Source organism: Triturus cristatus, chromosome 3_1 (genome assembly GCF_964204655.1).
Source record: "Triturus cristatus chromosome 3_1, aTriCri1.1, whole genome shotgun sequence".
NCBI classification, from domain to species: domain Eukaryota; kingdom Metazoa; phylum Chordata; class Amphibia; order Caudata; family Salamandridae; genus Triturus; species Triturus cristatus.
The window spans coordinates 829,231,685-829,252,248 of NC_140583.1; positions in this window are offsets into that span (position 1 = coordinate 829,231,685).

A 20,564-nucleotide genomic window follows, 5' to 3' on the forward strand; every position below is an offset into this window, starting at 1 on the left:
ACCCTGATGTGATGAACTTTATCATTAGGACAGAATGTTGTAGTTTATGCTGATGCAGATAGATATTTTTTTTTTTATTTAACTCGTAAAAAGTTGCAAACAGTAATGGAATATTATCTACAGTTTGCTTGCAAGAATGCTGCATCATTATTTGTGACAAACAAGCTCACCCTTAAGACCCTCATCGACGGCAGCAGGAAAATATTGAAAATACTCCAAAAAGACTGTTACATTCTAGTCCTATGGAACTGCAGCACCCTTAGTGCCGTGGTAACTGATCCACAGACCTTGTGTCTCCAAAGATTGAAGAACCATGTTTTGTTGCCTCCTTTTGACTTGCTGATGCAGCACAAGGTGCTAGGATGATACAGAGCTGCCTTGTGATGAAGGTACAAATAGGAGAACTTTCACCCTTGTCCCCATCAAAAGTTCCTTAAATGCATTGACTTCAGACCCTGTAGCAGCTCTCTAAAATAAGCAGTGTTATAGATGTGCACCCACCCTGTTATTTAGGATTGATGAAACATTGCAGAGTGGCAAAGAATGGATTTCCTAATGTGCTTAAATCTGATCCATGAGAATCTAAGATAATAAAAAGTAAATTGAATTAACACAGCAGCTAAAACAAGGTGGTTGAGTTATGCACACCAGCCTTCATAACTAGGTCAGAAAGAACAATGAATTATCTACAAACTATCGACAGACCATCTAGTCTAATCCTCTTGCTCCATCTTAAGCCTTGAGTGATGGTGCCAGCCTGTGGCATGGCCATCCCTTAACATGTGTTGGACATGCTAAACTAGCACTGCAGGTTGGCCCAGGATGTTACAGGTAGTGTGAGGCAGGATTAGGGAGGTTCAGACAAGACCCACCAAGGGTTTCATGAGGTTGTAGGGTGATAATTCGTATAGCCCTCTGCATTGATCCAGGTTGCTGAGGAGGATAAAATGGGCCCTCACTTGACAGTTAGTTACTCTAAAGGGAACATGAATACCTAACTCCCCAACCCTGGAGAGTCCTTCTCATTTGGAGAGGTCCACTGCATTTTCAGGCACAGCAAACACAACAAGTCTGCAAAGAGCCAGTGAAGATAAGGCTAAACATCATAAGAACACCACAACAAGCAGCGCACGGACGCGAAGGCGCACAACTGTGAACTAGAGCCAATGAGCCAGGAAACATACTACCAGCCTTAAACCCAGCGCGGAGTGCAGAAGAGAGCCAAACTTACCCCACAGCCCAGTAAGTCTGTTCCCAGTTAATATTTCCACCCAGTTCTAATCACAGTAGGGAGTGCATAGGGGGAGGCCCACACCCAGTCCTGCTAGGCTTGGTGTTGGGAGAATCCACATTCATTAATTGAGGCTCACAACTGCGACGTCCACTCCTAGGAACTATCGGTCTCTTAGGGAGCAATATAGACATTGATGGTCATATTTAAGTGCTTTATTGCATTAATTAATCTAGGTCTTTTCGAAGAAATAATGTAAGCCCCAAATTAAACGGAAGTGACTCTCCTGTGTCTTGGTACTTTGAGTGAGCAGTAGGAGTCCCAGGTCATATAGCTTTGTGAGGGACAAGAGGAGTACATGGAAGGCACAGCTTCAAGCCACTACTAGGTTAATTAGAAGGGGTCATGCCAGAGACCAATACAGAAGGAAACTGCCCACGTGCCCTGTCCTCTTTCCCAGTAGTTCTTTTAGTTGGCTCATCTGAAGTGCTGTTTACTGCTGGTGCTGGGAAAACTGGATCAGGCGGAGAACATGATAGATGGAGTTGTTCTGGTACTTGGGCCACTAGAGTAGCCAGAGCCTAACAAGTTTCTAGGCCAGCATGGTCGATGGTTTATGGCCTATAGCCTAATACTTGTAGAGCGCAACATTTGGCAGAGTTTCTTTGAGCTAAAGTGGAATCACAGGCCTAATAGGAAACACAGTTACAATTTGCATCAAACTTGGCAGAAAGCTAGACCTAGGTCCAGCAAAAGTGCATTTTGGTGTAAGTTTGTTCAGTAGTTCTTAAGCAATGAATGAAAAGAAATTGTATATCGTATATCTAGGGACGTGGAGACTCTGCGGATCCCTTCTGATCTCAAACTGAGATCTGATTGGCTGCCACCACCTCAACCAGAAAGTGGTGGCAGCCATATTAGGACTCGGTCCCAAGTCGTAAATTTTTTTTATTTAAGAGGAATACCCTGATTCCCTAGGCCTGGTGGTAGGGTCCCAGAGAGACCTTGCCTGGATTCAAAATCTATCTTTCAAAACTTTTGCTGAAAATTCGTGGAGGATCAGTGAATCCGTGGCAAAATTAAAAAAGAAAAAAACAAGTGCATTCTCCTGTGCTTGTTTTTTTAAAGCCTACCGGGTGGGCCAGGTTCAGGGGGGCACAAATGTATATATTTTGGGGGAGGAGCGCGCGCATGGTCCCCATCCCTGGTCTGTTTTCGGCCCCGGTGACCCCATCCCCCGGGCCTAGTCATATTGTATAGGTGAAGGGGGCACGTGGTACCCCTCCCAGTGTCGATTTCAGCCCAGAGGACCCCATCCCCTAGGCTCCGGCCGTGAAATGAATCCCCCCCCCTCGCTGAGCCAGGATTCCATCCCCCAGGGCCTGGCCGCATATGTGCAATGGAGAGGGTGGCCGCCCTCCAGAGCCATAAATGGCCCTGGGGACCCCATTTCACAGGACCAGCACATATGCCAGGAGCCCACTCCTAGGGAATAGCCATATCCCTGCCCACACTTGCGAGGTCAGGGAAACATGTGTCTGCTCTCTCTTGGTGGGAGCAATTTAAATCACCCGCCAAGTGTGAGCAAACACGAAGTCCGCTCCCAGCGGGCGGGAGCATGAGAAATGCTCCCGCCCGCTGGGAGCGGACTTCAGAATCCAGAGTGGAAACAGATCTAAATATTGCTACCACCTGCAGTGAGCAGCATGTTTTAGCTGCTCCTTGTGGGTGGGAGCAATGCCGGCTCCTGCTGGATGCGAGGAAACGGTTGGTGCACCCACCCTTTGCTGGACAGGCCCTGGGGATGGGGACAGAAATCAGTCCCAGAAGGGGGGCCGCTTACCTCCCTCCCCCATAAATATACTGCTGGGCTCCGGAGGATGAGGTCCCTGGGACCAAACTTGGCTCAGGGAGTAGGGCCATGTGCCACCCACCCCCTAATTAACGCACCGGGACCCGGGGATTGGGCCTCTGGGTTGAATGTGGCCTGAGGAGTGTGGCGCATGCCCCCCTCCCACGTAAATATAGTGTTGGGCCCCAGGGGAAGGGGTCCCCGTGGGGAAATTGGCCCAGGGAGGGGGGCTATGTCCTCCCCTCTCCTAAAAGAATGCACCAGGCCCTGGTGGATGGGGTCCTCGGGGCCTAAAGCGGCCTGGGGAGGAGGGCCATGTGCACTCCCCTTCAAAAATGCCCCGGGCCCGGGGGATGGGGTCCCTGGAGCCAAAAGTGACCCAGGATGGGGGCCACATTCATCCTTCCAGTTTTAATTAGTGGCCCTGGGGCTTGGGTTCCCCAGGGCCTAGCAAAGCTTGGGGAGGAGGGGCCCCACCCCCCTTTATTTTTATAAACAGCCATAATGGATGGGGTTCCCAGGGCCTTACAAGTCTCTCCTCTAATTTTAATAGTGTCCCTGGAGGATGGGGTCCCAGCTGCCAAAATAGGTTCGGGGAGGGGAAACTTTCTGCCTTTCTCTCCTTTGTTCCTTCTTTCCTTTTCCTTTTCCTTTCTCATATTCTCATTTTCTTTTTTTCTACCATTTCTTTCGTTCTCCCACCTTTCTCGTTATTCTTTCTTTCTTCATCTCTGTTCTTTCTTACTCTCCTTCCTTTCTTTAGGAGTGCTTTAAGTCTTAAATTAATCTCTTTTTTCATCAATTTGTGTTTTGCGTTTGTCTCAAATGTGTACCCATGAACATGGGTATGGCAGCAGAAATATGTGTACTGGTAGAGCCCTATGAAGTCTGCATGTACATTTTGCTAATTGTCCAGCTTGCAATAATGTTTGTAACATTCCAATCAGAATTAAACATTATTCTTTATCTTGAATCTTTAAGGCAGTGCCAGTTTCTGGATCTCTGGACAGCAACCAAGAGACTTTAGGGTAATAAGCAAGATAATAGAGATATTTCAGGCATTAGCTCACATAATGAGCATAGTATCATCCCATCTATTTCACGACAAAAAGTGATACTGGCCTCTCAGATGTGATTCATACAAATTAAAAGGATTAGAGAGCTCATGGAGGACCCTAGAGGAGTCAGACAGCAAAGGTATACCTTTAATGTTTGCGCTCACTGCTACAGGACAGGGGATTCAAGGAGCAGCGTTTAAGTTACTAGGCCTTTATGTATCCTTACATAATTACTAGATAGTAGCTCAGCGTTGGTTTAATTGATCAGAAGTAGCTCTCATTGTTGAAAAGGTTGGAGACCCCTGGTCTGGAGAGACCACCGATGGAAACAGTAGACTCTGAAAGGGAACAGTCATAGTGTTTTAACAACATCCCCAGAATAACTCCTAAACAATAAACATAGTGCATCGAAGTGTTCTTGCAGCTACTTGTTAAACATTTCTGACCTAAGCAATTGCACAGATATTTAACTGTTATGTATGCATTTTGCATAACCTTGATTATCTCCACTTCATGACACAATTGCCGAACAGAGTAATATGGTAGAAATGTGCGCTACATGGAATCACATTTATTCACTTTTTGTATATTCAATATGTTGGGATGGAAAAGTCCCTCACATGATAGTAGGCCTGAACCCCAGTCCAGAGTCCCTGAACTGCAGTGATATCTGGATCCCTGGTAACAATTTCTGGTCATGAGCGAACATGGATCATGTGTGTGCACCATGACCTAGGCCTGTCTCACAGTAGTTAGACCAGGAGGGACGACCACATGCTACCCTCATAGTGGTGGAGGGCTACCGTCCTCATCGGGAGCTGAGTTGTATGAGCACGGTGGTGGCAACATATTGTTTTAATAGAGAGTGATCAAGTATTATGACCAGGCCTTCTAACCTGTGTAATGGGAGTGGGGGCTACTCATGGATGTTTTGCTTCTGCATGTGTGAGTGCACCGCACTGGTAAGTGCGTTAGCTTGAGTGCTACCATACCTACGGACATCGTGTGCATGTGTGAATGCACCGCACTGGTTTGCGTGAGAGGCTGTGAGAATTACAGCACATGGATACCACACATGCAGGTTTGTGGTAGACGAGTTTCCACTCTGTAGAAACGATGTCCCTTCTGGTAAGGGCACTTAGTGGCCCTTGTCTTGGTGTCTGCTTAACATCAGATTAGACTACGCCCAGACTCTCAGGGATTAATGCTCAATGTTAATAAATGTAATTTTAGCAAAAGAGGATGTTCTATATGCAATAATTAAGTGAAGCCAGAGACTGACTTTGCTTATGCCATTTGTAATCTGGGAGGTCTCAAGAGTAAGGAAAGAATTATTTTCTTCCTTGGGACAATCTTACAACCAATTTATTCACAAGTTGTCAGAAAAATCAAGAGCACTGGGAAGCTTATGCAACAATGGTTGTGATTTTCTCAGGAACGATAGGTGTATCAAAGAATTCGATTTGGTTAAAGGGCAGTTAAGGAATGCTCAGAATTTACATGCCTTTATGCCTGGCACATAGATTATTGTCATTACTGATGCAAGTAGCAATGGTCTGAGTGTAGTGTTGAGTGAGGTGGAGAGCGGTGAAGAACAAACTATTATTGTGCTCTTCTAGGGCTATGAAGGGCGCCAATTTCAACTATGCTGTCATTGAAAGAAAAATATTAGCTGTCAGTTGAGCGATGAAGAAATTTCATTTTTTTGTGGGACAGAACCTTCACAATTAGGGCTGAGCACTACTCTTTACATGAAAATGTAACAAATAAAAATATTTAGATTCTGCATCAGCTAGGATCAGAAAGTGGGCTGTGGAATTCCAGCAATATATATTCAAGGTGGAATACATTCCCCAAGTCAAGAATAACACTGCTGATTATCTTAAGTTAGTCTCCTATGATGATGAAGATGGGGTGTGTACAGAGAATGACATTTTGTTAGAGGGGAACGCATATATCATAATCCATAATTGGGGAGGGTGGACTAAAGCCATAATGGTCTAAAAAGGAGAATTGTTGATTAGAGAAGGTCTTCCATTCAGGGGAATGATGTTGGTTTCACTGAGTAGACTAAGGAACAGGATGATGGCTTTATCTCATGAGGCCCACGTAGGAGTAGTGAAAATGAAGCAGTGTGTAAGAGGAAGTCATTTGGTGGCCAGTTTTAGATCTAGAAGTGGAGAGATGTGTGAGAAATTGCTTTGGGTTCTCAGAAGGTGACAAGGATTTTAATACAAGGGTGTGCTCAGCGGCTTGTAGGGAGCTGCTGAGCAGCCCTTAGAAAGCAGTGACAGTAGATGGAGTAGTGCCATTCAAAAGGGAAGGGCCTACAGTGTTTTTGCTTAGAGCTTTGGATCTGTTTTCTTGATGACCAGAATTATCTGGTGTAGGGGATACATTAGGAGTTCTTGCAGGCTCTGTAAGGGCATGTTTAAAAGGAAATATCTAGTGAAAGCAGTGTTGAACGACAATGGGTTCAGTTTTGCTCTAGGCAAGTGGAACATTTTCTGGAAAGGCATGGAATAGAACAGAAGAAGTGCTCATTATACCATGCAGAGAGGAGCAGAATGATTGAGCGGTTCAACAAACCTATCAAAGAAGGGCTTCAGGAAAGATTGGAAAAAAGGTGGTACAGAACCAACCGTCTTGTTGCCTACCATCTTTTGCTGCACCTGGCAAAATGCCATTTGAATTGTTTAGCAGTTGAAAACCCAATTCAAAGTTGGTCGTAGGTTGGATTGTGGGACACAGGCTAAGTTAAAGTTTTGGTGGATGATAAATGGAGGAAAGTTGAGAAGAGATAGATCAATAAGAGGAAGAAGTATTTGTATAAGGACAACTGATGAAAATGCTGAGGTAAGAGTGGACGATATGGTTAAAATCGGAGCAGCGGTTGGGGCAAAGGCTTGGTCTAAGTTCACAGAACCAAGAAAGCTTGTGAAATTGCTCAACTATGTGGTGACGCCAGATGACAGGAAAATGTGGAATTTGAGCAGAATGGTGCACCAGGACAAAATATCAAAGAATCAAGGTGTAAAGGACAATTATAGGTGTAAAGGAGGTGTGAGTGTTGGTGGGTGTAAAAAGGATGACTGCATGAAAATATGGATCATTTTGATGTTGTTCGTCCAACCAGAGTGCTGACATATAGTAAAGATTTCATATTGCAGGTTTCTATGTTAGTTGTGATAGGGGAGGCCTGCTTTTTGGGACATATGTTTTGTGGGGAAGTTGTAATTATTTGTTTTGGGGTTTGTGTCTGGGATGTTCTGTGTTGGCTTTCTTTTTTTTGTGGGGAAAATGTGTGACGTTTATATCTGTGCAGTCTTGCCTCTTGTTGTACTGATTGATGGAATCTTTCTCATGATGGTAATAGTTTGGGAACTGCTATTCTTGCTGTGTATTCTACGGTTTGCAGTTACTGATGGGATAAAGCTTTTATTGGCTACCTCATTTGGCTTCATCTACTTAATTTCACACCTCTTTTTGGTAAAATAATTCTGGCGAGAATGCTTGCTTTTAACTGAGTTTCACATTCACTGTTAACAGCTCCATCACTTTGAACTGTGAACAAATCTTCTTTGTGGTCCAAATCAAATTCTGCAATGCATTTTTTTCAACATTATAGCAAAACACCAATTTAGCCACATCCTCACATTAAATGAAATAAGCAAGAGATTTTTATTTGCTTTTAACAGGTAGTTCATAAAAGAATGGAAACTACTAGATTGTACTTTCAACTTGCGGCTTCATGTGATTTAAGTCATATTTGTAGCTATGACATTCTGGTTGCACTGTGGATCACAACAGTTATTGCTTTTGTCATTGTTTAATATAATTTTCAACATGAAGCATACAATTATTTTTTTCTGCCATTGCTGTTTCTTCATGAAAGCCTTCCCACCACTCTTTGGTCCACTGCTACTTATCTGTCACAGTGAATAATCAACAGCGCGTGCAGTGTCTAACCTTGGGCCAATGGTTACAGTGCTTTTGAGATGAGCACGAATGTCCAGTACAGGGAGAGAACCAGACAGAGAACAGGATGTTGTTGTGTTTGTAGACATTCACATGTAAACAGATTTAATGACAACATGTATGCTGATGCTACATGTGTGTTTGTGGAATGGCATATGTGTGACATTTGTGTACAAAAAATTTGATTGAATTTTATAATAAAACAAAGACAATACAAAAATAGCATTGAACGAGGTACTCAAGAAGAATCTTTAGCCTAAGCATTAAATTGGGAACTGTGCCATAATTATAAAATTATATGATATGTAACAGGAAAATAAATAAAAAGGAGAGTAAAAAATACCAATTATCATCAATATAAATATGAAAAGTCAGAGCTACTTACAGAAATATTAATTACTTTATTCTTACAAGCATACATAACTCATAAAAATGACTCATTTATAAATATAGAGCTATATAATGATCCATTGGATTTCAAAATAAATGATAATTAGAATCGTTATGAACCAAACCTAAGAATTGTAAGAAATTATAATAGAGAAGTATCTTTCCAACTTGCAGTAATAGAATATATGTCTGCTGATATTAAAAAATACAAAAAGTTTACATTTCAAATCTGACATATTTGTGGAAAGAGCAACCGATTTACAAATCAACATGCTATACGAAAGAGTATCAGAGATATTGAATATTTTTTAAATGCCATCTCAAATCTCCCTCCAAAACTTAGAGAAGAAATTACAATCGTAAGGCATATCATTTTACGAACCTGTATTTAGTTTACAATGCTAACAATTAGAAGAAGATACAAGTTTAGCACAAAATAACTTCAAGGGAGTCCATAGTTCATCAAATAGAATGAACACATCTGTTTTATTCAAGGATACAGGTAATCATCCTGAAATAATATTTAGCCATACTTTCTTCCACATTTGATAGGATAATTATAGGGATAATTCATTATTCCAAAATGTAGATATAATAATAATATTGCTCCCTTGAAAACGATTCATTTTGTTTATTAACTAATGATACAGCATGAGATGAAGTATCTACCATTTGAATATCAATTTCTAAATCAGAAGTAATATTTGAAGGGACATTATTAGGAAAAGAATCTAGGATAGAATTACATAAAAGTTCACATTTGGTACAATCAGAAGGAGGTAAACTATTTTGTAGTTGTAGAACATCAAATGGTAAAAAAGTGTTATTATGATATATATCTTTAAAGTAAAAAATATCAGCTTTAATCCAATATTGCCAGAATGTTGCAATTTGGGAACGTTTTAACAGAGGATTATGTCATAACGATATATTTAAAGAATTTGAAATAAAACACACAAAAAAATCTAAATCATGTAATATTAACTTTGTAGATTTCAAAATAATAGATTTGTTAAGTAACGTTGAGTATCAGTAGACATAGTTAATAAAGCAAGTAAAGGATATGGGAAGCCATGTAGGAGGATTATTAAGGTGAGTATGATTAAACAAAATGGAACTTTGTTTTAATATAAATGCCTTATGATAAGTTCAAACATCTGGTAAACCCAATCCTCCAGAGTATTTAGCAATTTTAATTTTTTTATAATTTATACGAGGAGTTTTGTTAATCTAAATAAACTTAGAAAAGAGTTTATCAGCATTCTTATAAAACTGAATAGGGAATTGAATAGGAATCATAGTAAGGAGGTAGAATATTTTTGGGTCTAATACCATTTTCATTTAATCCAATTTCCCCCACCATGAGAGATGCGGTGCAGACCATTTGCAAACTTTACCTTTAATATAATTCATAATACTATCACAATTTAATCATATAGATTTCTTATGGAATGTGAAAATAATATACCAAGATACTTAAGTTTTTCCTTTTGCCAAAGTATTTTCTTTAAGGGTAACATATCGGGTGAAATAAACATTTAAAGGGAAAAATTCTGTTTTGTTTGTATTTAACGTATAACCTGAAATCTTTATAAATAAAGAAATTAGAGCAAATAAAGGAGGAAGGGAAGATTCAGGATTACTTATAAATAAAAGCACGTCATCAGCATAGGCTAAAGATTGTATAACAACATTGTTAATACTAATACCCTTAATGTTTGTACAGTTTCTGATAGCAGTAAGTAAAGGTTCAATAACAAAAAGAAAAAGTAAAGGAGACATGGGACAACCCTGTCTAATACCCCTAAAAGGAAACATTTATTAGAGATTTAACCATTAATGAAAAGTCGAGCAGATGGGCTTGAATAAAGTGCTGATATCATTCGTATAAATGAATCCCCAAAGTTAAACGCAAACAAGGTTCAAAATAAATATTGGCAACATCTAATGCCAATACTCCAGAAGGTGAGGATAACGAAGACCCTTTCAATATCATGTAATAACACTCTAGTATTGTTTACAATGCATCTATGTTTCATGAAACCAGATTGATCAGTATGTACAAGGGAGTCCAACACAGAGGTCAAACTGGTTGCAAGAATGTTAGCATAGAGTTTACAATCTTGATTTATTAAGGAGATAGGATGATAACTTGAAACAATAGTAGGATCTTTATTAGGTTTTGGAAGAACTATAATCAATGCTTCAGTATAAAATCCAAAGTTGTTACTTAGGAACTAAAATAGGAACAAAGCTTAAATAAATGAGGTATGAGTTGTAAAGAAAATTCCTTGTAAAATTCAGTTGAAATGCCATCTGGGCCTGGAGACTTATACTATTTAAGGAACTTTATTGCCAATTCAATCTCATCTACTGTGATAGGTGAATCTAAAACATCTTTAGCTGTTTTTGATATGTTTGGTAGACCACAACTGTGCAAGAATCCATCAATCAGTGACAAATCTCGAGGAGGGGATTATTGTATAAGGTTGAATAATAATGTAAAGGTTTATTAACTATATTTTTAGGGGTTAATTCAATCTTTCCATTCAAACCATAAATTGCATTAATTTGCCAAAAATCTTCCACATCTATTAGCGTTCGAACAGAATTTGGTTTTGTTATTAGTGAGTTGTATACTAGCCCTTCTGCTTAATACTGAATTTAATTCATAACAACATTTTTGTAATTGTATTTTAGGTTTGAGATCATTAGATGTTATAAAGAGTCTCTTATATTTTTTAATCTGAATAAGAATTATGAGGATTTGAAAGAAAAGTAATATATTTCTTTGTTCGGTAATATAACCGTCAAATATCCACCAATTTCGTTGTTTTAAAAAAATACTTTAAAGTTAAAAAGGCTTTATGTGAATGATATTTAGTTTGTGATGTTCTATCCAATAATGGATCACATATGTTCCATGATAAGTGGAACATTACCTGATTGAGCACTTCGGAAGTATAAAAGGACCAAAAACTTGGATCATCAATTGTCAGACCATATACATTAAGTAAATGAAGAACTGTGTTATCAATTTTAATCTTCACTATAATATAACGACCTTCTGCATCAGAACATTTGTTTAGTATTTGAAAATGTAATCTTTTCGCAAGAAGAATAGCGACAATTTTTTTGTATAAGCTGTAGGGGAAGAAATAACATTACCAACACACTTTTGTTGCTGTAAGCCAAGACTATGTCATAAATATGAGTCTCCTAGAGTAAATACATTTCTGCTTTTCATCTAGCTAAGTAATCTAAAATACGCTTGACAGGATGCCTTAACCCCTTGCGTGCTCATGACGGAACCACTCCGTCATGAGCCACGGGCGCTGTGTGCTCATGACGGAGTGGTTCCGTCATGCTGCGGCCGTTGCGGCCGCTCCGCCCACGCGGCGCTGATTCCCCGCCTGTGCGGGCGAATAATGCGAGCGGGCGGACTCATGACGGAACCACTCTGTCATGAGCACAGCGCGCCCGTGGCTCATGACGGAGTGGTTCCGTCACGAGCATGGCGGCGCCGCGCTGACCCCCAACCCCCCAGCGCCACGGCGGAATTCGTGCCGCGGCGAAGGGGTTAAACCTTTAGAATTCAAAGAAACAATGTTAATATTATTTACTTTTAGCTATATTTAAAGATGAAAGTATTGAGGAAAGAATAAAGTTGAAGTTGTAGAAGAATAAAAAGTAGCTCTACACATGAATGACAGAAGAAAAAGGAAGAGAAGGACAAACATAAATAAGACAACATAAAAACATAAATAATATTGCTGAATTACATGCAGATAAGCAAGAACAACCTGTCTAGAAAATGCCCTCATAGGTAAGCATTAGAAGAAAGGCAAGTTATAAGGAAAAATTATGGTAGGGGTTCAAGTAACAGGTTCATTGGTTTCCATGGAAAATTGAGATTGTTGTTCTAAGGAAGCAGGAAGATCTTATGGGCTTGGAAATGACTTAGAGAAGCCATCTTTCCAGATTTGCATCATAGACAGGTCAAAATGACCATATTTAAAACGGAACATCTTAGTCATGGTCTGAGCTCAGTAAATTCTTTGCGTATTTTAGCAGTTTCTTTAGGAAAGTCTTGGTGAATAAAGATTTTATTACCATTCATCATTAAAGATGGAATTAGCCTTGCTGTTTTCCTGATCATTAATAAATGATGATGGCGCAAAACTTTAAATTCTAAAACTTTAAAAATCACAAGGATTATAACGAGAAGGAATTCTATGAGCCTTGTCAATTTTGAATTTTTCTGAAAACCTTAAAATGTAAAAGACCAGGCATTAACATCTCTAAATACTGTCTGCAGTCATTTCCTTTTACCTCATATGGTAAATTAAATTTACAAAGGTTATATTGTCAATTGCGATGTACTAAATCCAATAGTAACTTGCTCATCTGCAAACTTTTTGCTGCCATAGTTGTTTGACAGTCATTTATTGATTCACTATCTTGAATTTTAATTGCGTTATCAGAAAATTTCATAGAAAGACTAGCCAAGTCTTTGGGAATATTTTTAATTTATTACACAATAGACTCTGTATTTAAACACACAGCCTATAATTCTTCCAACAATGTAGAAAATGAAGGCTCATTTGAATCAACATTTTTTAACTTTACTGGAGCAGGAAATATAGTCTGTTTATGCTTAATATTTCCACCATGACCATTTTTTTCCTTCCATTCTGGCTTAATTAATTATGTTTATATCAAAGCCGAGTTTGAATTAGAAATCTAAAAGTAAAGTAGATTATATTCAACACTTAAGAAGAATGGATAGCAGGTAAAACCAGTTGTGGGAGTGGTTTTAGGCCTCAATTGCACCATTATCTGACGCTAACCTCGCCTTCCTGACAGGGACTGCAGCTGAGCTAGAACTGAAAGACTAGGAAGAGCAGCTGAAGAAGAAACAGCCTCAAAATCTGCTGGAAGGCATTTCATTGCGCACCAAAATGAAGAGCTGGGGTTTCAAGCTGCCGCACAAAAATAAATTGGGTAAACAACCAGCCTCTGTTGTCAAAATTACTCGCCATCACACGGCCTATTCAGAACATAAGCACGAGGCAGCCATCTTGTGTTATGCGCTCGTGCAACTCCATATGTGTGAGATTTGACAGAAGTGAGTCAGGCCCCAAGTGGTTTGACTCATTGGGCAAAGTACTCCCATCGTGGCCTGAGGTTGATTGCCTAATTCATGGACACTCCTGGTGCAAAAATTATCATTATTCCTCCAACCCTGCTGTGTGAAACATGTGCAGCATCCTGGTCTCCAGCATCTGTCTGTGAGCCTTTCACCATCACAAGGACCCCAATCTGTGGGTGTTTTGCAGAGTGCTTTCTGTAGATATGAATATTGCAAATGTCATGGAGTAACAGGTTATGGAAGCAGGTTCAACAATACTTGTCATACAAGGTGGCCGTGTAAGTAGTGTGGCTACCAGATGAGTCCAGGTCGGTGACATCATATTCCTGTACAACAGTTCCTTTCACATAGAATTGTAATTTTTTAGTCCAACTGAATTTAATATAGTGAACAAATATTAAATTAGCTGAATTCACTGGGTTGTTAAATGACAGTCCTGGACTAGAACAAGACGTTTGTGATGGCTAGTAACTCTATTAAATAGCCAGGGTTCTTAATCAAAATGTACTTTATTTTTAGATTCCAGCTGCTTATTCCAAATAATAGCAACACAAATAATTCTAGTGTTTCTCTTTGGTCCCCTAGATTCCGGCTGGAGATAGATATAATAATGTTTTTCTTTTCACTTATAGGACTTCTTTTGATGACTGTTTGGTCTCCCATGTGGGTGCCCATCTCTGCTTCCAAGGTCTTTGGAGAAGTAAAGAACAAAGTAAGTGTAAGTAAGAAAAACACATTTATTTATTCCTTTAGTGTTTTATAGAGCGCGAACATGACCCGTTAGGGAATCAGAGCGCTTCACAGGGATAACAAGTTGTATACAAGTTCGGAATAGACAATTATGTAGGTGGGGATAGGTGAACATGCATACACTTGGGGAATAACAGATAATTTACAATATTCAGGATGGCGATCATGAGAGCACTTTGTAGAGATACCCAGCTTTTACACATGGGGGAATAACAGGCCATTTAAAAATATTTGTAACAGGTGATCATGAGAATACTTTGCAGAGATAGCCAGCTATTTACAGAAGTAGGAATGGGCGAAAAGAGTACCCCAGAGGGAGAAAGGAGAAGTGATGGTGAAAAACAAAAAGATACACAATGATGAGCAGACAACCATGATACCAGAGGTGCAGGATTTAAGGCACAGATATCAAGACCAGTTAACACAGGTGGAGTTCAAGTATGGAGCAAAAACATATCACTAGGCCGCTGAACTGTGTGTGCACTGAGGGAGTTTTATGGGAGAAATTAACCCATTAGGAAAAGTTTTAGCTTCCTCTTTGAATCTTGACAAAACGGGTATATATATATATATATATAATATATATATATATAAAAAAATATATATTACCTACTTACCTACTGGTGGTCGCCAGTTGGTAGTTATAGTTAGGACCAAGTTTCCATAGGAAGAGCATTTTTTGCTCCAATCTGCTTGAAGGATAGCCTTGCAGTTCCTATCAGAAGTGCAGGTATTATAATCTGGTCAGACCTGATTTCAGAGGAAGGGGTCTATCCCTGGGAGGTATTAAGGTCACGGGTTGGAAGTGATTTCTCCAGGTTTAAATATATGCAACTGAGTTCTTGGTTCAACTCGGAAAAAGGGGATATAAGTGGTGACTGGGAAACAGAACATCTCCTGCAGAATCCTAACCGTAAAAAAAAAGAAATCTCCTTATGGTATGGAAAACTTACGGATTCTGATGATAAAGAACTGCCTTCGCAACATGCAGTTTGGAACCAGTCCCCCCTCGAGGTGTTAGCGGAAGACCTCTTTGAACCTTCTGTGAAACTTCTGTATAAATATGTTAAACCGGCTAGTTTAAAAAAGAATCACTTTTTTGTGGTAAATAGACTCTATTATACCCCTGCTAAAATTGCCAGGTTTGCTCCCTCATCATCCCCCAAGTGCCCAAGATGCAATGCCCTGAGTGCCAATGACATACATATCATCTTTGAGTGCCCTGTTTTGAGTAGATAGTGGAAAGAAGTGGGGGACGCCCTCTGTGACATTTTTAATTCTAGTATCAGGATAAATATCTCTCTGATAATTTTTGGAGACGTTGGAATATCCGAGAATAATCTATCACAGTCACAGCGGGGTCTCCTGCTAAACCTAGTGTTATTAGCTCGACGTGAGATATGTATGAAGTGGAAAGATCAGGGTCCTCCTAGGGGTGAGGACTGGTATAAGGCGGCATTTGCTATGGCTCGACTAGATCAGGGAAGGGGTAGAGAAAGTGAGTTGAACATATGGCAACCCCTATGGTCCTGGGGCTTGAAATTGAGATTGACATAAATGGTGCTTGTTGCCTCCGCCCCCCACCCTCCATGCAACCCCCTCTCTGTCCTATGATTACACCAAGCCTACATCAATGGGGCTGGTCTGGTTAGACCTAAGCGCAAACAGTGGCCGCAGGGCGTATAGATCAAGATGACGGCCTTTTCTGTTAATGCTTATTGGTGAGATGAGGATATAAAAAAATAAATAAAAAGGAAGAGCATTTTTTGTGTTGCTTGTAACTTTGGCGTCGTTTGATGAATCTTCATGAAATTTTCCAAACTAATGCTTTGTTCATATCAGCCCCTATGTTGAAAGTTTGGGGGTGATTCGTCAAGGGGTGGCTGAGACAAAAGGGGGGGTCCCAAAACATGTTTTCTCCATGTTAATTTCCATAGGAAACTTTAGACAAGGCAACAGGTCGAACGGGTAAACAGAATTACCCCAAATTTGACAGGGAGAAGGGTCTTGGTCTAGAAAGCACGCTTTTGTTTATTTGGTGTAAATTCGTTCAGTAGTTTTGGAGGAGTATCGAATTTTACAGATATCGATATTTGGGAATTCTGCCATCTGATTGGCTGAGGCGTTATGAGTTCGAGCTTGCTGCTTATTGGCTGCGAGCTGTTGCAACTAGGAAGTGTTGGCAGCCATTTTGTGATTCCGTTGAAACGAGTAAGGGGAAAAAAGGGCAAAAAGAGTAGGAAACAGAAGGATAGGAGCACTGTAACCTCTGGGGGGGAGTGCGAAGTGAAGTAGTCACTCCTGTCTGGTCTGGTCTGAAAGTGCGGTGTTGCTCAGAGTGAGTTGGTGCTGAGATGAGATGCTGCTACACTCGGGTATGAAACCGAGAGCCTAAACCATGAGCTCATTGCTGTAAAGTGATGTGCTCTGGTCTTTGTAGCATACGTGTGCAAGTAGTGTTAGTAGACGTTTATACCATACAGGGAGTGGGAAGCGAACTACTGACCCCTACCGTGCATTTATACTAATCCAGAAGTAAGAAGCAAAGTACTCACGCCTACCGGTGTGAAGACTCGGGGATCAAACCAAGCTGATTGCTGTAAAGTGATGGGCTCTGGGTGCTGTAGCATACTGGCCGCTGTAGTATAACTGTGTAAGTAGTGTTAGTATGCATTTATACTATACAGGGAGCGGGAAGCAAACTACTCACCCCTACTGGTCTGAAGACTCTGGGATTAAACCGTGAGCCTAAACCGTGAGCTCATTGCTGTAAAGTGATGTGCTCTGGGCGCTGTGGCATACCTGTGGAAGTAGTGTTAGTTTGCGTTTATACAATACAGGGAGTGGGAAGCGAACTACTCACCCCTACCGGTCTCAAGACTCGTGGATAAAACCATGAGCTCATTGCTGTAAAGTCATGTGCTCTGTGTAGTATTCCAATGTAAGTCATAGTAGAATATTAGTATGTAATGCTACTAGAATGTAAGTATGTAATGTTAAAATGTAGGGCTGTCATGAGGGGAATCTTGGGGAGTTTGCACACGGTGCTGGAGAAGACGGTTGCCTTGCAGTCTGCTCCTGTTGGTGGTATTTTAAGCTGTCTTCTTTTCCTGCAATAATTCTACTTATCGGATCCACTGCTGTCTGCCTCTTCACTACATGAATTTGGAGACGAGCGGGAGAAGGTAAAAAGAAGGCAGCACTCACCAATATTTCGAGCTTCCTTGCGTTCTGCTGAAGACCCGTTTTCTTCGTGATGCTGTTTCTACTCATCCCAGGGTCGTCGGCTCATCGAACTATGTCATCTGACCTCTGGTAGGATTTATATTTTTTGATTTTGGGCTTCCTCTGCCTCTTCACTACACTCTGGTCGCTGTACTACACGTGTGCAAGTAGTGTTAGTATGCGTTTATACTAATTCTGTAGTTATGCAGTAACCAATGCATCATGGCCCTATGGCGCGCCACCTCCCAGGCGCAGCTCATACAATGTCCCGGGGTGTGCATCCGCGGGACATTTATGTTTGCTATTACAGGGCGGGAGCCTGGCTTCCACCCTGTGATAGCAAATCCTTGTTTGCCTCGTTGGAGCGAGAGGAGGAAAACCTCGTATCGCTTCAATAAAGTGGATCCAGATGGTAAAAATGAAAAAAAAAATGAAGCGGGGTCTCACCCGTTCATTTAAATGAGCCCCCTGGTGGGTAATGTTCCCGGGTCAATCCTATTATTATATTGTGGGGTCTCTGCAGCACTGGGGACCTTAATCTCACATGTAAATTAGGCGCGGGAGGGCAGAGAGACTTTTCGCAGCCTTGGGGATCGCCACCTCCCCGGGTATTGTTTACTAATTGTTCGGGGGGCTTTGAGGCCAACTGAAGTCCGGGGATCGCCACCCTCCGGGGCTTTACTTAAATATGCAGGGTGGGCCTAGCCAGTCCCTGAAGCCTCGGTGGCCCTAGGCAGTGCCGTTTTGGTTCTGTAATCACACGGGCAGTACTCATGGTGTTATAAAGTGATACACTCATAGAACCCTTGCAGCTGTAGAATTACCCAGGCTTCATTTATGTAATAGTCTGTTGGTTTATATTTGTTAGGTGCACCACAAAATTACAAATGTTTCCCTCATAACCTTCTATCAACCGCCGATTTTCACAATAAACTACACACAAGTGTTGTCAGAAAAAGAAGACAACAAAACAGGAGTGCAGTTCCTCTGGGAGAGGGGGGGATAAAGGAAGGAGGAGAGCGATTAGTCTCTATAGAATGCCCTCACACACCTAGCAAGCTTGTACGTACAGTGCGTTTCTATGTCGGTAATTGTGTACGGCAGTCTGCAGGTTACTCACCGCTTTCCTTAATTTTTTCAGGACGAGCCCTCTACGGCCTGCAGGCGAACCCGTACAGCAATTTCTGTTCCCCAGGGGGTGAGTCTCCCCGCTTTGGTCCCGTAGCCATCGGCACTTATACTTTATTTTAAACACCTTCGTTTATCCCTTTCAAAATCACCCGCTACTCGACATTTGAGGGCAGCGATGTTACACGTATTTCGGCCTTCCCCCCTCGTTTACCACGCTTACAAATGAGCTTATAGACCTGGGGACGACAGTGCACTGTAGCTAAATCTTGCCTGATCCCATGCCATATAGCACTTCGTGAAGCAATTCATAGAATTTGGCACATATGGTGGTTTCACAGTATTATGTAGTTGGTAACACTTATGCGATTCAGCACGAACTCCACCTGATTAGTCTTTTAAATGGACAGTTGTGTGAGCACTTATTTAAACATGCTAATATGTATCACACTAGGTGCACGGTTACCCATGGGAGCCAGACAGCACCCAATTCAAATGCTGAAATTGTTGTGTATTGTTGTCCTCTCTCTTTCTTTCTTTTAGGTACCGCAACAGTGGGTCCACTTCCCTTAGGGACCCAATGGACTCGCGTGGTGATGTACTAATTTTTCAATCACCCATTATGTAGTAGAGTATATATTTTTGGAGCACTTTCTCACTTGGTCCTGAAGAATTGCCACCGACCCGTACTGGGCATAGGGCAAGAAACATGTCGACCTTTCTACATCCCTGGGGAGCATTATAATCCCTCGGGGGTCACCGATTTTAATTAGGCTAGTATACCACCAGAATAAAATTGTTCATTGATTGGCAATACCATACCTATTTTAACTCACCTCACTACCACTTACTACACTTGTTGCACCTACCCCCACGCACCCATACGGCTGTCTCTAAAAAGACCTCCGATAAAGAGCCCCTCTGCGGGAGCCCGTCGGGCATTGCAGCGCCGGCCCGACGAGGAGCACAGCCCTATGATGAAGCATGACACCTTGCTAGGTGTGTGAGGGCATTCTATAGAGACTAATCGCTCTCCTCCTTCCTTTATCCCCCCCTCTCCCAGAGGAACTGCACTCCTGTTTTGTTCACTATACCTTGGAGCACTGTGCAGGACCTCAGTACAAAAGCTCTTGGTTCCTTCCTTTTTGAAGCAGTCAGAAAAAGAAGACCCATACACTCACTTATTTATTGGTAAAAAAATAACCTTTATTAAAACAACACAAATAAATGGAAGCGCAACTTTATTCGAGCAAACAGTATAACATGAAATAAGTGGGTGGGACTCCTCCGGAAGCAGCGTACAAAACCTGCAAGACAAAAAAGAAACATAAGTATGTGTGTCATGTCTAAGAGAAAAAGAAAGGTAGTCAGAATGAAAGGAAGAAAGTGAGAGTGGGACAGAGAGTGAGCGGGTGGAAGGGAGAAGGGGAGGGAGAGTCAAAAGAACAGAGGGAGGAGGAGACAGAGCATCGGCAAACTGTACCCAGCCCTCACTGTTCACCTCCCGTCACCCATGTTTCTGGGACGCTGGGGTCCGTGAGAAAGAGTGCGGTCCAGCAAGTCCTTAAAATGAAACAGAGATATGAATGAGGCCAGAGATTACATTATTATCTACGGCAACATCGCTTGCCTGCACCTGTGCACCCAGGCTGCTGCACCCCAGCCCCTTCCCCCGCATTGTGCTCAATTGTAGCTCCTGCGCACCAAGGCTTCACTGTTCACCTGCCACCACCGGTGTGTCCAACGACGTGCCGGTGCGAGCTCTGACTCCGGGGTGCCTCTCTCAGGGTGGCACAGCAG